Source organism: Apis dorsata, unplaced genomic scaffold (assembly GCF_000469605.1).
Source record: "Apis dorsata unplaced genomic scaffold, Apis dorsata 1.3 scaffold_370, whole genome shotgun sequence".
Taxonomy (NCBI): domain Eukaryota; kingdom Metazoa; phylum Arthropoda; class Insecta; order Hymenoptera; family Apidae; genus Apis; species Apis dorsata.
In genome coordinates, this window is record NW_006263634.1 from 202026 (window position 1) to 212799 (window position 10774).

General features: G+C 39.0%; 1 protein-coding gene across 8 annotated transcripts in view; it reads left to right on the forward strand.

Annotated features, from left to right (window-relative positions):
* Nucleotides 1-10774, forward strand: part of LOC102677853 (ecdysone-induced protein 74EF) — a 172364-nt gene that overhangs the window by 49533 nt on the left and 112057 nt on the right. The gene's annotated exons all lie outside the window — the stretch shown is intronic.

The window sequence follows — 10774 nt, forward strand, 5'->3', positions numbered from 1 at the left end:
GGAAACCGGCCAAGGCCCCGCGAATCGCGACCAGACATCCGCGTTAGCGATAATTGCGCTTGCGTTCTTGTGCCGACGCGAAAAAAAAAAAAGCAAGCAGCATTCGCGTGCAACGTGTACGTACACGGGCCGTGTATTCGTATTCGTGGTGGCCCAATTCTTACAATTTACAGCCATGTCGTAACAACACACTACGTGCGTACGCGATTTCGCGATTGCTTCGAGTCAACCTCGAGACGTAGGAACGTGCAACGACCATCGAGGAAGAACGTATTTACACGACCTTAAGGCTTATGCGACGCAAATATTATGCCACTTTGCGCGTTAGGTGTCGTGTTCTATAACTTGAAACATACCTGCTGAAGCGACAACGGGACGCTCGCGTCCTCGCCTTTTGCGATAGTTAACGTGTGTGTCACATATACGTGCATGGAACATCTTACAAACATATCTTACGTACGACACTGTTAAGATGGTAACGACCTTTTGTAGGCCGCGTGAGACGCTTAGCCTTTAACCCGAGCATTTAAAACGATCAAAGGGGCGGATGAGTCTTTCTGTCTGCCAGCGCTTAACGATAACGAAGAAAAATTGTTGAAATTTTAAAATAGTAAGAGAAGCAGAAAGAAAGTAATCGTTGCTGTTGTTATTATAAAAATGTTTGTTCTCCATAATTTCTTATATTTCTCTCTTTCTCTCTCTCTCTTTTTTTTCCCCATTACATTACATTAACAAAGCGTAATATAAATTCTCGATGTTTCGTTTTTTCAATTCACGGTGAATTTCGCGACTATGTTTCAACCGCAACCCGCGACGGTCAATTACGTGCCGTTAGAACACGAATCGGAATGGGTGCTCGCCGTTGTTCTTTTCACATTTTTAGAAAGCGGTTGGAAAGTGAGAAACCGTGTACTTTCTAACAAAACTATTATAAATACAGATTAGAACGATCTTCAAGTATAAAATATTGGCCAAAATGTGTCTCCTGTTTTTATTCACCGTTCCAATTGCCCGCCAAATAACATTTTCCCGGCCGTTTCCGTTTCACTTTGCCAACGGCGAAAGAGCCATCCATCGATCCATTTACATGTCGCAGTTGATCGATCTTTCTGGCAAAAAATACTCGCCTCGTTATCGCGTAATATCACGGACTCGATGCACACAAACCGTAACTCGGTTTGCAGATACTCGATTTCGAACTCCCATACTTACCCAGTGAACTCCTTTGAGTCACGGAGGAGAAAAGAGAGTACGCATACTCTCGTGCATACTCTCGCGTGCACTTTTGCTGCGATTCTCCCAGTCATGGGATTCAACTGTCTCGCCTCTTCGACACGCATCACTTTCGCCGTGTGCATCCTGCGTAACCGATAAAAAGTTGGATTTTCACGTGATCGTTGATCGTTAACATGATCACGCTCGCGATATACTCGAGCGCCAAACGCGTGAAAATTGGGTATATCGGTGAATTTTCACGTTCCTTTCTCCGTATGGAGAAAAAAATCATTCGCTTATAAAAAAAAAAAAAAATGAAATTTCACGCGCGAATCCTTAACGCTTCACTCTGGATGAAAGAGATTGATTTTTCTCGCTTGCACGGGGGGGGAAAAAAAATTAGTTTGTAGAACTGGAAGCGTGACAGGGAAACGCGTTTCTTTACCCCCCTGTTGCATCCAGCTGTACGACTCCTGTGCACTTGTCGCTACCCTCGTTCCCTTGACCCTCTCCAAACACATAAATTCTCCTCTTCCCCCTGTTGCGCTGTCTCCCTTCCCCCGTCTCTCTCTCTCTCTCTCTCTCTCTCTCTCTCTCTCTCTCTCTCTCTCTCTCTCTCTCTCTCTGTTTCTCTCTCTGGGTTAGGGCCCCACGGAAATAGATTCGAGACCCGACTCGACGTCGACTCCTCTCTTCTCCCTTTCGCTCCCCTTCCACGCCTGTTGGTCGAAGAAAAACAGGTGCAGCGAATCGATATCCGACCATGGTATTGCCATCCATGCATCTTCGCTCCGTATGATCGACCACGATACACGATTTATTTTCTTCCTCTTCGCGTCTTTTTTATTATTTTTTTTTTTTCGAATCGATTCTATCCAATGAATTTTATCGTTGGTTATCTACAATACGATGGTAGGAGATCACGGTTCCCTTCCTATATATATTATACTATATTCGGTTATTGGTCGAAATATTCGAGGAATTGGAATCGTTTGGAAAAACAAACGGCTCTACTTATCATTTTAAACGCGTATCAACATGCGATCCTTACGATTCTTTTATTATTATTTTCCAAACTCGTGCTCGTATACACTTTCGTTCAATTTATCTTAATTTCGAACGACAGAAAAAAATAACAAATATATATAATTACTCTCTCATAGATATCATTGATCGATCGCTAAGTCGTCTTCAACTTTGAATATCCAAATTTATCCAATCTCCTCATAAAACATCTACTCGATCTTTCGACTAGAAAAAAAAGAAAACGATCCAATATTCGCGATAAAAATCTAGCAAGAAGCGGAAAAAGGGACGAAGATCGAAATGGCGCGCAACACTTTTGAATTAGGCGAGATCGCGTATTGAAAAATCCTGAATATTCTTGGCTCTCTCCGTATCCATCGTTTCCAGATAACAAAGCTTTCGCGCCCAACGTTCGAACCACAAGATGGCCACTTTTAATAACAAAGACCGCGTATATACCGCTTACGATATCGCACCCATACACCCACGTCCTCCCCTCCCCTCCCCTCCCCTCCTCGATCGTTTTCGTTTGCCTCGCGGCCGGTGATAGTGCGGCCACGTAACGAGAGTGTTGACATTTTCTGCAATCGGGTCAGGGCCCCCTGTCGAGCCGCTCCGGCATTACCTATAACCCCTCCCGAGGCGAGACACGAGCGCCACTGTGGAACAACTAAACTGCGGATGCCTCGCGGAAATGGCCGCGGAAATGGGATGTGGGGGGAGAGAGAGACAATGGACGGAGGGAAATGCGCATGGAGTCGAAAAAAAATATGGATGGATAATATTTGGAGGCGAGAATTATAAGAAATATTTCTTCTTCGAAAAGGAAATGAAATTCTTTGGAAATTCTTTCTTTGTATACTTTTACCTTGCGTTACGTTGATTACGTTTCGCGGGAATATCGCGTACGTACGTGAGCATAAGTGAACGAAGTAGCGATCTTCTGTAATTTTTCCTCTGTCTTTTAGGTATTTATGAAGAGGTAATTGGTAATTGGAGGGAACGAGGGTTAAATTTGTTCTTATCCCTCGATCGAAAGATTAATAAATTAATAAGCGTGAATGAAAATATTAAATCGAAGAAGCACGATTGAAATTACGAATATTTCAATATTTTCCACGCATTTTCTTTCTCTGGTGTAGTTACTCGCTTCGCGCAAAAATATTTAAAAAAAAAAATAAAGAGCAAAGTTTTACGCAGTTACACGCAGAGATTTATTTACCGGAGCGTGGGCCGTAGGTAAAGAGCTAAAAAAGTAACGTAGATCGATTTTTACCTCAATCTCACGGTGGATATATAACAACGTGGATGGATACATCATAGCAAGAATATTAAAAAAAGAAAAAGGTTTCGTTCCCGGTATTCGATGAACGACCATTATCTTAACATTAATAACCTCTCTCTTCCTTTCTATTTTCACGATAATAAAACAAAGGTAATCATTGGTCATCGTTGATTGGAATATTTCAATATCCGATCTTTCTTTCAACAGACCAATATTTCCCCCATATCTTTCAAATTTAATATCCGTTAAATTATATATATATATATATATATATATGACTTTATTATGTCACAGAAACGAACACTCGTTCCCTTTTAGAGTAGGAATTCCTCGCCGCGATCGCGAGTCGATTTTAGGGCACCGATCGAGCCAGTTGAGTGACTCGATGCTGCGGTGCGAGCGAGTCTAGGCAGTGAGTCATCGTGAGCCGCTTTTCCTCGCGAAAGGACTAAATTGACGCGTAAATACGTAACGAGACAGAACGAGCCGCGTGACGAACGTTCGAGTTCCCCTTCGAAAGAGACCCTCTTCTTTCTTTCTTTTTTTTTCCTGTCTTCCTCCTCCTCTTCTCCTTTTTCTTTCTACTTTCACGAGCTCCTCTCCCCTCCTCGAATCGGTTTCGCCCATGTAGATCACCGTCGTTCCCATCCGTCGTGGAAAGCAAACGCGGTTTACAGTAGCCGTGCAAACAAATAAAGAGCAATCTTTGACTTTGGTAAAAGAAAAAAGAATATAAAGTAAACGTAGGGGAAAAAGAAAGAGGGATTAAAAATCGATACGATGAATGTATTATAGGAAATTAGGGAGAGAGAGAGACTCCCTTCCGATTTCTCCATTGTGAAAAAGAAAAATATCTTAAGGCAATATTTACCCAAAGTCTCGTTGTTTCGTGATCCACGCGGAAGTTGGCTTATGGGCTCGCTAATTTTTTCGATCGACACCGAAAGCTGAAAATTCGAGCTTGGAAACGGAGGCGGGATTCCGAGAACCACCTGTTGGAAATCTACCGGTGTGTCTGTATAAACATGTTTTCCTCGAGAAACGAAAACTTTGTCTCTGCTCCTTTTTGTCTCTCCACGGATCCAACGTCTTTCTTTTTCTTTTCCTTTCCTCGTTTATACGGATGAAATCTCTCTTTATATATATATATATATATATAGGATACGTAGCGTTTCCATCTTGATTTACGTCATTCGTGGCGGATAATAAATAAAAGCTGCGCGATTTTTTTTCTTTTCGAAAGTGTGAAATTATAACGAATAAATTTCGAATATGACTTGCTACTTAATTAAAAGAAAGGAAGAATTTAATTCAAACTTTCTTTCGTGGATCCACTTATGCGAAATCCATCCGAATGTTAAAATTTGAATATCTCGTATGTGAACAACGTTGCTATTGTAACTTGTTCCGTAGATAGATAGATAGATGCAATATTGATATAGGTAATATTGATGCAGGTACAGGTAAACATCAACTCAATTACACATTCATCAATCGCGTATTGCGGTATGTTAAACACGTAACGCATGCAACTCAATCAATTTTTCAACGTGAAATCTATATATCCATATGTAGATCGATTAATACGCAAATTACCTTTCTATTATAAAACTTGCATCGTTATTGGTGCACAACAATTAGCATCTAATTTCAAAATCATCGCATCAAACCTCTCTTACCTTATAGATAATTCACTCGTGTCGAATCCGTGTTGAAAATTTTCAGAATTTCCTCTCTCTCTCTCTCTCTCTCCCTCTTTTATCTCGATTCTTCTAATCAACGAAGCCGGAAGTTGGCTTCGAATCGCCAAAGATCCGAATATATTCGTGGAAAATCAAGTTGAGGGGTTTCTCGAAAACAGGGAACGACGCGTTTACGTAACGTGTTAAACGTGTTAAAAAAATCTCCTCGTTGTCTCGTGGCAGGTGCACGTTGCCCGCTTCGTTTCGGGACTCCTTGATCCAGAAGGGTTGACAAAAAAAAAAAAACGTTGACGGAAAGCGCAACACAGGCGGTGGAAGGCTTTCTTTGCCCCATCGAGGGTGGTTAACGGGGAACACGTGCATCGTTGGCCTCCCTCCCCCCGCTCCCCTCCCCTCCCCTAGTTTTTCGAAGGCGATGCACGCGGTCTGTTTACAGTAGAGACTTCCTCGAGGGAGCTCCCTTTGAGGGAGTCCCTTTTTCCGGCGAACAATCTCCCGCGGCTTTTTCGAGATTCTCGAAATCGAGCGTAGCTGGAATCATCCCGTCCCGTCCGCTCGTGCTTTCCTCCTTTCTTTACGAACAGTTCTGCTCGTCTAAACTGTCGGTAAATATTCACGGAGATAGTTGTAATCGTAGAACGAATGAATAGAATTCTAGAAGCTCGACTCGTAGAATAGTAGTTTTCGAGCGGAAGAAAATTCGGGAAGGGGTTTGAGAATTTCGTTTCAAGGGAGGGAAGGATGTTGATAAAATGAGAATTTTCTCTTTAATTACAAAGCGTGATTAAATTATTCTTCATCTAATATGAACGATTAACAATAAGGACAAATATATATATATCTCAATTATGGAATATCTGCAAGAAACTTTCTCCCATATTTTATTACTATATTTACGCTATATTTTCTAATTTATTTACACTTTCCACGTAGATAAAGCTTCGTAGAAAAAATATTTCGTACCTTTCGATGAGAGATTTCGCTTTTCAAAAGGAAGAAAAAAAAGAAAAAAAAACAATCGTAACCAGAAAAGATGACGGTCGATTCGAAGCGTGGCCACCTGGAAACAAGATGGCCGCCGTACCGTTTTTTTCGAACTTGCGGAAAAAGAGAAAAAAGAGAAAAAAAAGACTGGCGATCCCGCCACGGAAACCTCCAAGGTTCGTTCATTGTGTCGATATACAACCTCCCTCCCCTCCCCTTTTTTCTTCCTCTCTTTTTTTTTCCTCTCTTCTTATTTAACGATAAAATACGATGTTATCCGGCTACGGGTCGCCGGTATAATTAAGCGCGAAGGACACGCGGGTCGGCAACTTAATTCCCACGAGCTGTGTGTGCACGAGGGACTTCGTGACTTTTGCCGTGCGTTTCCTCGCCGCCGTGTGTTTCCATGCAATTTTCCTGACAGGCCATCGCCGTCGCTTTCGCAATGAAAATTAACTCGGCACGGCAAGAGGAAGCGGCCGAGAAAGAAACGCAATGACAACTGGATCCTCGAAAATAATTAACCGTGTCTTTTGCATTTTTTTCCCTTTCTTCCTTCTTTTTTTTCGTTTCCTTTTTTTTTATTTCGGATGATATACATTTAATTTCGAAAGTATTCGAAGTGGATTAATTAAGGTAAGGATGTAGGGTGTCGCTTCTTCATTTTCGCCTCTTTTCATATTTCGGATATTTCGAAAATTATATTCAGGCTCCTAGAAGCTAATTAAGCTTAAAGTAACGACATAATGGGATTTTTTAGATTCGGTGCGTGTGACTTTGTGAAAATTTTCACGAGAACTTTTATATTATTTACTTGCATATTACGGGAAATAATTCATCTTTATTACAATTTTTGAAATTAATAAAATGAACAAAAAATAGGTATATTTGGATGAAAATGCTTTTTGTAGTCAGTGTAGAATCGCAAGTGTAGAAAACCATTCCTTGAACTTGCTCAATCGTTTCCGGAATACTCGATTTAAGTTGAAGAAGACTCAAGATACCATTTATACGTATATCCACTTTATTTATTAATAAGATATACGAGATAAATTAATCTTGGACCGATGATTTAATAGTTTCATATAAATAGTCTCGAAATCTGCATGATATTTTATCGCGTTGAATTCAATGGCGATAAAATCGTCGTTTTTTATTACCACCGAAAATAAGATTTCTTCTTAGCCATATATATTAAGATCATCGTTTTATCATTACCGTTTTTTTTCTTCATCCTCCAAGATATATATATATATATATATACACATCGTTTTTTAATATTTCTTTTTATATCAATTCAACGGAATCATCATTCCTCCCCCACGAAATCGATACTTACGAAAGCATCGGCCTAACCTAATTATTTTCTTGTATCTCGCGTTACACCTCTTCCTCGTAATACCTCGTCAGCAGGTATATGCTATCACCCGATTGCTGATTCCGAAAATCGAATCCTCTCGCAACGGAGAGAGAGAAATAGTCGGGGGAGAAAAAAGTAGGCCGATCGAATTCACGAAAGAGGCGGAAAAGTATAAAGAGAGAAAAATAAAAAAAGAAAAAGGGGGGAGGCGCAAACCGTTTGAGAGAGAGAGAGAGAGAGCATCGTGCGTAATCTTTTATCCTTGGACCTATCCCATACCGCCGCCAGGTAAACAGTTTCGCAAGAGAATCACGGCTCGCGAGATCGGGAATTTCCTTATACTACACGAATGTGTATGTGTGTGTGTGTGTTTATTGGACGAGCACGCGGCCAATCAACACGCGTTCAACGTGGCGCGAAATTGGGTTAGCCAGTGAAACGATCGATCGTGATCGATCCTCGCGTCTTCTCTTTCGTCTTCGAACCACCTGCACTTCCGGTGTCGTAATTAAATGCTCTTCGCCGTTAAATCGATTAACCCTTTAATTGTTTAGGGTACTTTTAGCACAAAAAGAAAAACGAAAGAATATGTTCATCATCATCGATAATTCGAAATATTTATCGATTTCCGAGATTATAATCGTCGTAAGTTGTTCGTAAAAATTAACATGTTATTTATATGCCACACTCGCTGTTAAAGGGTTAAATGATTAAATTGATAGGAGAGAGATGATTAGAGTTTGTTTATTTTTGTTTTTTAAAAAAATATATTTTTATATCTATCATTGCTGATCTCTGATATAAATAATAATTTTAATAAGAAAGGATTATCAATAATTCTAATAGGTTAAAATTGGCAAAATTGAAAAGATCGAGGAAGAGACACTGTCGCGCGTTGAGCAATCGAGAAATGGAAATTTTTTTGTCGAGGTTTTTTTTTTTTTTTTTGCAATCGAATATAGGAGACGAAACGAGAAATATATTAATTTAATGCGTTTCTTATGAAGGAAGAGGTAGGTTCGTTTAATGTTTAGTTTTTCTGAGACAATTTTTTTTTTTTTTTTTTTTTTAAATAGAAAGAAGAGAAATCGGGTTAAAGATCGATCGATTGCTTTGAAACGACGTTACGAATAATCTGTTGGCGTTAATTTATGCGATTGATACAGGGGAATTGCGAAGGAACAATCGTTGATAGATGATTTTTGAAACGCTTTTGTAAAGCGTGTGCCAATAATAATAGAGTACGTACGGCATATCGATGAGTTTGTCAGTTGTGCAATTTTCTTTAGCTGAGCGTATTTACTTTACGATTCGAGCTCGTATTTGCATAATCGTAGAAAAAAAGGAGAGGTTAAAGAAACGATTAATTGACATTATAGAAGGATCCTCGTTTTCCAATGGAAATAATAATAAAAAAAAAAAAAAAAAAAAAATAAGAAAAGGTAAATGATAACGTTTCAACATTTCATTCTCAAAATGAAATAAACTTGTTTACTGTGTACTTAGTAATTTCGATTCTAGTGATATCTAGGTACGTGTATTTTTATAGCCTGAAAATGATATTTACTCGCAAAACAGCTTCGACAATGAATATTTTTCATTCAAAACGTGTCTGCAATACCAGTCAACCGATGTAACCAGATAAAAGTAATCTAATTTATTATCCATAATTTATCTCGCGATATATATCGTAAAGAAGAGAGAAAAAAAAAAAAATCTCAATTTTATAATCCCAATATATTATTAATTTATCCCAATTTGTTTTATTAACTCGTAAAAATCACTAACGATAAATCTCTCTAGAGAATTTTATTTTTTCCAATTTTATCTTTCTCCACTTTTTCTTTTTTTTTTTTTTTTATATCGTTGCGAAAAATCAATTTTTTTTTTTTTATCTCGAACGAAAAATCAATACAACGGATCGAGCCAAGTAAAAAACCGGAGGAGAATTCGAGTTCCATCGAGTTCTTCTTCGATTATTTTATGTATATTAACTGTGCTGACGCGGGAATTTTCCGATGTAAACGAGAAATTTCTCATCGTGAAATCATTGCATCACCGATAATAGGAGAACAGTTTTCGTCGTTTACGCGGAAGATTCAATGCCTCTTTCGAATCGGCCAACGCGGGTAAATGTCAAAGCAATTGCGTTTGCGGGAACGCGCATTGTCGTCGACGTTTAATGTTTCGTTGCGCTTAAGTATCGATTTACAATTCTTTTGAAAAACGTCCTCGCCGAGAGAAATTGGTCGTAACACGTCTTACTTTTTTTTTTTTTCTTTCTTTCTTTCTTTCTTTCTTCTTTTTCTTCTTTTCTTTTTTTCCTCTCGATCGAAAAAAGGAACGGCGATGTTCTTGGAAATCACGAGAATTCGATATCTCTACCTGTGTTTCGTTACATTATTCAAAGAAGTTGAATGTTCTAGGAAAATGTGTTTCGTAATTCCGTGATAGGCGTATCGAATATCTTTCTGAAAGGATCGCATCACGAAAATGTTGATCCGGAAATATTGAGGATCGATCGAGTTAACGCGATGTCACGTGGAAATAATTATCGATATATTCTTAGTTGAACCGCGAAGAACTTGTGAATTCTTAATTCAAATAGTTATTTATGTATTTACTCGATCGAAATCATTACATTTCGAAATTACGAAAATTATTTTATTGCAGTTGTATCGCAACTGATATAAATTTAAAGAATCTTCTGAAAATTTAAAGAGATAGAGTTCGAGCTTAAAGACAAAAGAAATTAATGAGATTTATTAAATTAATTAACAATTATACGAATTGTTACATACTCGAATTGTTCTTTCTTTGACGACACTATAAAAAGATCGATGTAACAATATACGTGATAATATAATATAATAATTACATTCATATTAAAAAAAAAAAAAAAGAAAAAAAGATATTTTGAGCAAAAGTATCGATACATGCACGTTACGAGGGCATCATTCCCATCGCCGAGTATCACGGCGTTGCGGGCAGGTGGGAGGGGCGGGGGAGAGGAATACGTGTATGGCAACGCAACAGTTTAGAGTGAAGTGTTACGTCAGTGAAAGTGTTATGCCAATGTGGGCCGAGGCTAACCTGTGAGCCCTGTCTCCGCGTGTAAATACGCGCACACGTGTATACACCTTCGTATACACGCGGTGTACACGGCGTGTACACGTAGTGGAGAAGCGCGAGAGGTAACAC